Source organism: Leptosomus discolor, chromosome 7 (genome assembly GCF_034619465.1).
Source record: "Leptosomus discolor isolate bLepDis1 chromosome 7, bLepDis1.hap2, whole genome shotgun sequence".
NCBI classification, from domain to species: Eukaryota; Metazoa; Chordata; class Aves; order Leptosomiformes; family Leptosomidae; genus Leptosomus; species Leptosomus discolor.
Genome location: NC_141397.1, coordinates 8,747,482 through 8,753,536, shown reverse-complemented (window position 1 = coordinate 8,753,536; position 6,055 = coordinate 8,747,482). Strand labels below are relative to the sequence as shown.

At 41.1% G+C, this 6,055-nt stretch overlaps 1 long non-coding RNA gene across 1 annotated transcript; it reads right to left on the bottom strand.

The window, feature by feature from the left end:
* Positions 1 to 1,573: 1,573 nt before the first annotated feature.
* On the bottom strand, positions 1,574 to 5,573 carry LOC147415067 (uncharacterized). Its single transcript, XR_015183563.1, has 2 exons — positions 5,119 to 5,573; positions 1,574 to 2,120 (listed from the first exon to the last, which is right to left on the bottom strand). It is a non-coding gene; the product is annotated as an uncharacterized LOC147415067 (long non-coding RNA).
* Between the last annotated feature and the right edge of the window lie 482 nt (positions 5,574 to 6,055).

Below are 6,055 nucleotides of genomic sequence, written 5' to 3'. Positions count from 1 at the left end.
TCACCTTGGATCTTGAAGCTGAGGTTTGCTAGTCTGAACCAGGCTGGCTATGGAGTCAAGAGAGGTGAGTCTGCACTTAGCAGCCAGTGTTGGAGCACGCTGCTATGCGATAGTGTTTTAGACGCTTTGAAATGTAGGACAGCACAGTAAAGTCACTAATTAGTCTTTTGCAGCTAGTTATTAAACACCATTGTTGATCAACTGAAACCCAACCGGCAGGAGCCTGCATGCTCCCGCTTTTAGCCCTATTTTAGCTACGCGCTGTTACTCGGAAGTAGAATCTTAAAACCCGTTCTCTTAGCAACCTTGTTCTTCTCTCTGTGACTGGAGTCGTTTGTGACACTGGGGGTAAGACGTGATTCCCACATCCGTGCCTTGTGACATGGATGCAGTGAAACAGGACAGCCTGAAAACTCCCACCTGCCTTAAAATGTTAAATGCGGGATGCAATACGTTAAAGAGAACAGAGCTTCACTGATCTAACAGTTTACTCCACAGGTTCTAATGGAGCATAGTGTCTTCTTGGGACAGGTATCTGGATACCCCAGAGGACTGGAAGCTGAGGGGCTGGATTTATCTGACTTGGGGATAAATCAAATTTTGCACAAGCTAGAATTTGCTGGGTTTCTTTCTAATGTTGAGGTCTAATTAAAAATGGAAGTGAAATGCGGTTAAGATCGCACAGAAGGTAGGAAGAGATGCCACACGCTGTCCTATGTACAGTCTTAATGTAGAATCCTTGTTCTTGACCACGCATGCAAGCACAGAGCTGTGGTCCGTGACTATTTTTGTCACCACACACTTTCAGGCTTTTTCAAAGCTTGGACTGGACGCTGGTACCACATTCACTGCAATGGTAAGGCAAGTGCGTGAAAACCTTTTTTTTTTTTTTAAATTATTTGTTGAAACTGGAATCAGAAAATTCAGGACTGTCTGTTCCTGCCTCCACTACAGAACTCCTGTGTATCAACCTTAACAATCAAAATGTTCCTAATTTTCTACCGTCAAATAATTTGCATATGTGGTTCTAGGTAGCTGAAACATCGAGTACCTCCAAGCTGCTGTTGAGGTTTGCTGTATGTGTATATACATATATTCACACAGGTATAGACATACATACTTGGCAATGGTGTTGGTATTGATATCCAAGCTGGCTCATTTTAAATTATTTCTGATAAACCTACGGTTCTGTAGGGTCTACATACATTTACGAGCACATAATGCATACCTAAGTGTCTATATACATACATGTGTGTGAGCTGCAGGCTTCTCAGAATTAAGACAAGCCAGTTTGCACACCACTGTCATTCCTGTGGGAAGCACAACCTTCCCTGTCAGTTACAAACCAGTTTCTGGACGTCAGGGACACTGCCAACTTGCTGGTAGCTGGTGAGAAATGTTTGTGCCTTAATGCGTTTTCAGCCCTCGAAGCGCTGGTTACTGTGCGAACGCTGCCGCCCTCCTCTATGAACTGGCCTTACGCCCTGCTGAGTAGGAAGAATACAGCCCTATAGAAAGCTGATGGATATGTTCATGCTTAGGACTCCTATGTTACAATAAGCTCCCCATAAAATGACCATGAAGAAAAAATAAGTTTATTCAGTGTACTTGGAGTGAAACAAACAGTAGTTTAGAAAATTCATGGCAACCACTTATTATACAGAAAACTCTGCAAGCACTAAATTTACTATAAAGGCATATGACAACTAGAGAAGCAGAAAGAAAAAAAAAAAGCTTCTTAACCTTGTCACACTGCTTTTGTGCAACTGGATGTATTTCTGGCTTGGAGCCAACTGGAGAGAAAAAGAAATGGCTACACATGGATTCCCCAAAGGTGTAACAGAAGTTGCAGCGGACTGCTGGAGGTGAGTACTTCAAGAACGAGATTAGCAATTAGTAGCAGACTCCACAAAGTCCGCAGACTCCATAAAGTCCTAGACATGGAAGCAACCACTGGTGTTTTCCTGCGACTTGTGACAGTAAGTATAAACACGCTCAATTCACCAAAAGGGAGGAGGACGCTCCAGCACACATTTAAGGGTCCTGGCAACTTGACGGCAGCAGGCTTTATTTTCCACAGAGGTAGAAGAATCTTCTCACTGTCATTAAAACTCCCATTTCTGAAAGTACATTACCAGAGTAGATTTTGATCAAATACAATTGTACAACCTCTATATATGGCATATTCAAATTTCTTTATTTTTTTTTAATCTAAAACTGCTCTTAAATAATTAACTTTTTAACATTTCACATATATATTACAAATAAAAGGGAAAGTTGGGTACAAACAAAAGAGAATATACAACATCTAGGATTAGTGTAAGAAAAAAACATCGTGGAGGGAGAGCTGTAACATTAAACCAGGCCATTTTTAATTCCTTTTAAGATTCTCAGTGATCTCTCCTTGTACTGTAGAATTTTACACCTCATGAAGAGCTGACATCTCCAAACAGTCATCACTCTCCATAACTGACAGCGGCCTGAAAATGCAATTATCTCAAAAGGGAAAAGATTAAATTTCTCTTCTGCAGAAGGTAAGCTCTCTTCAAAATAACCTTCACACGGTACTTAGAAAATCCTAAATATAGAGTTGGAAAGTCAGTAACAGGCTATCGTAAAGGTTGTCTGAAAGCTGCTCCTGCACATCTCTGTCTCTGGACTTACTTCTTTGAAGGTGTTGGTGGAGCAAACTTCTCCCCCAAGCCACATTGCGATGGCAGCCCCGGCCAACATTGCGTTCTCACGCCATGAGCTGGGACAACCTGTCACCTCCTGATCTCGCCTGCTGGAGCGGTGAGTTGAGACAATCTGGTACCTTCTTGTTCTGGGTACAAGTACAGCGAGTTGGGATGATCAGGCACTCCCTGACGGCACCTGAAACTTCCATTGCCTGGGAAACGTACCCAAAACTCCTCCTGCCTGCGTCACAGCCTGCTCGGAAGGGTGCCGAGATTGCCTGACGAGAACAACGGCCACAATGGAAAAATATTGACCAAAGGCAATCCTCTTGTGACCCTAAACACCGACCCTAAGCGAGGCCCTTGGAGCTCTCTGGGGTCGCAGCAGGCTGCGCCGGCTCGGTATCTCCCCCGGAGTTGGACACCTCTCTGGGTGGATTTTCCAGTGGTACCTATGATCGTCCGCTGGCAAGAGCCAGGGAACAGTGAGTCGTTCACCGCAACTTACTGCGAGCGCAGTGGGGGAAAGTCTGGGCCACAGCTAACCTCCGTGCCCGGGGGTACACGTGCGTTTGTGTCTGATTCAATCTGTATCTACCCGTGTGCGTGTGGGATCTGATGGAGTAAACGCTACCATATAGGCCGTGTGATTCCTGCCACTCTCGAATCTATAACCGAGTTGCTTTGTTGACTACGGTAAATTTTGTTAAATCACCCTAATAATTGACTAATAGTTGTTATTATCCCCTTACTCCCTGCTTAGACATAACTCCCATACTTAGACATAAACCATGGAAAGTCTGAGGCTAAGCCTGGATCCAGCCACATCTAGACTCGTCTCTGAGCAGGAGTTTAAAGAGCAAGGGGCTCCGTTCTGAATCTCATGACTCAGAGGGAAGGTCTCCCTCACCCTTTTCATCTCCGGTCTCTCTATGAATCATCCTAACTAACTCGAGTGTAATTCAATTCTCCCTCGTATACTTTTTCCATGCAGTAATTCATAACGTGAACTTTGCCATCACATCGAGTCTCGATAAATCTGTTAAACTTTGTTAAATTCCATCAAATTCCTTAAACTCTGTCAAATTACCATTCTCTCTCAATAAAACATGTTGCTGCTCTCCTGTTCTGAGTGAGGTGCATTCCACTCACTCTGCAGTGAGGAGGATCCTAAACCAGGATTCTGTGACAGGTGATTTAAACCACTCGTCCGCCACAGAAGGTTAACCTGAAATTCATTGCTTGAATTTACAGTAATAAGTTTTGGAAATTCCCACACGGTGTTAACTTTCTCTAAATCGGTGCCAGATATTTCTGACTCATATTTTAACATGATTTGTCTGGAAATATACCAAAAATGAATAATACAGTAACAGGTTATACAGTATTTGAGTAGAAACTGTAAGCGCCCACTCATTCACATTCTAATTTATAATTTTCAATGCAGTCCTTTTCATTGGAGTCATATAAACCAATGACTAATTCCCACCGTCAGCAAATCTCCAGTGCAAATTAGCAGTAAGAAAAAAAAAGATAAAAAAGGCATTGTGCAGCGTGCTCATTCATTTTACAAATGGAGTTTTCGATTTGCAGCACCGAAAGTGCTGTAGTATATCTTACAAAGTTTGCTATTCCTAAGACTTGTGTAACAGTGTGCCTCCAGTCTCTTATCCAATTGATAATTAGAGTAAGTGTAATTAGAGAAGTGAAAAGATTGTCATCAGCTTGGAGCTGGAGGGACTATCTGGTATTTTAAGTTCAAGTAACTGAAGTAGCAAAACCAGTTCCAATTCAAGTCTGCCCTCCGCTGGCTTTAATGAAACACTGCCAGTCAGTTTTGGATCAATAGTGTCTTTCTGTAATGAAGCGAAGGAAGTAAAATAATAGAAGCTAAAACGATTTATTAATTGAGACCTTTAGTCAGCATTTATTTTTTGATAGTAGTTAAATAATTTGTAAATTTATTTTTAAAGTCCCATCTAGGCTCCCTGGCAGATTCTTGTTCTTCAGGTTTTCAAAAGCCCACCAGCATATCATTCCTATCACAGTTGCTGGAACTAATATACAACATGGGAAGTAACTTTCTGCATATGGTTTTAAAAGACATTTAATAGAAAAACTATAGAAAAAATATTTTTCTATGATACAATTAACAATTCAAATATGGAGTGCTATATGTACTTGTCAAGTACTAACATCCTAAAAGAGACCAGTATCAGTCTAGTCTAGTCCTCTGTCACTAGAAGCAGTCTTTTCCCCTAAAATATGAAAGGAAAAAAGAAAAACTTTTATTACTGTGTTTATTTTAAAGAGAACTTTCCATCACAAATCCCACGTGCAATTAACTCATCTCTTAACTCAGAAGGACTCTTTTTCCTTTCTATATTTAAAGTAGGAAGGTAATCGGGGGAGGAGGGGAAGCTATCTTAGTTATACTTACTCATATAGATTCATCTGGCATGATTTTAACCCCAAGGTGACATTTGTGCCTGGAACACAAGATCTGTACCATCATGCACTGGAGGATGTGATCAAGCTGAAACGCCTCTGGTTCATTTATCTTGTGATCTTCATGCTTTGTTACACTTAACACCATCTAATCTCTTGTGACTGCTACCTAAACCTAAAATAAAGGAGTAAAATGTGGTTTCTTCAGGTGTGTACTTCATACACACGTGGAAAAAAGGGAAAGTATAAAAGCATTACAGAAATGTCATTTTACTTGCACCTTTCAAATGCTTGAAAATCAGGGTCAAGCCCATAGCTTGTGCCAGGCGTGCCTAACAGACTTGATAAAGCAGAACATAAGGAATTGTCAGAAGTTCCTTGAACACTCTCTGCATCTGCTGAAACTTGCTGAAATGGCTGTCATTCAAAATAAAATCTTTAGGAGTCTATCTAACATTTCACAGGAAGCAGTGAAAGGCACACAGCTCATCTGCCCTTACCGTTTTGTGGTTTTGGTTCGTTTTCTTTTTCTTTTGGTAGGAAGCTATGCAGAAACCTACTGAAATCCTACTAATCACTCCAGTATGTACTGTTACAAATCATCCTCTTAAACTGGACTCCAAAAAACCAGTATCTAAAATGACTGCCATTCTGCACATCTAGGAGATTACTGTTTGAGATTTTTAATAATCCTAACAGAAAAGCAGCAGCATTGCCACACAGAAACACTGACAGATACTCTCCTGAAAGGTCACTGGTGTTCTCGGCATTAGTGGGAAGAGTCTAAAGTGAATGTACAGACACATGAATTAGGCCGTCAACATACAGAGAAAATATACTTGCACATCTACTGGACAATATTTTAAAATGAATAAAATCTAAAAACATTTATCTGGGCTAAATATGGAATATGATTATGCTAAACCAGA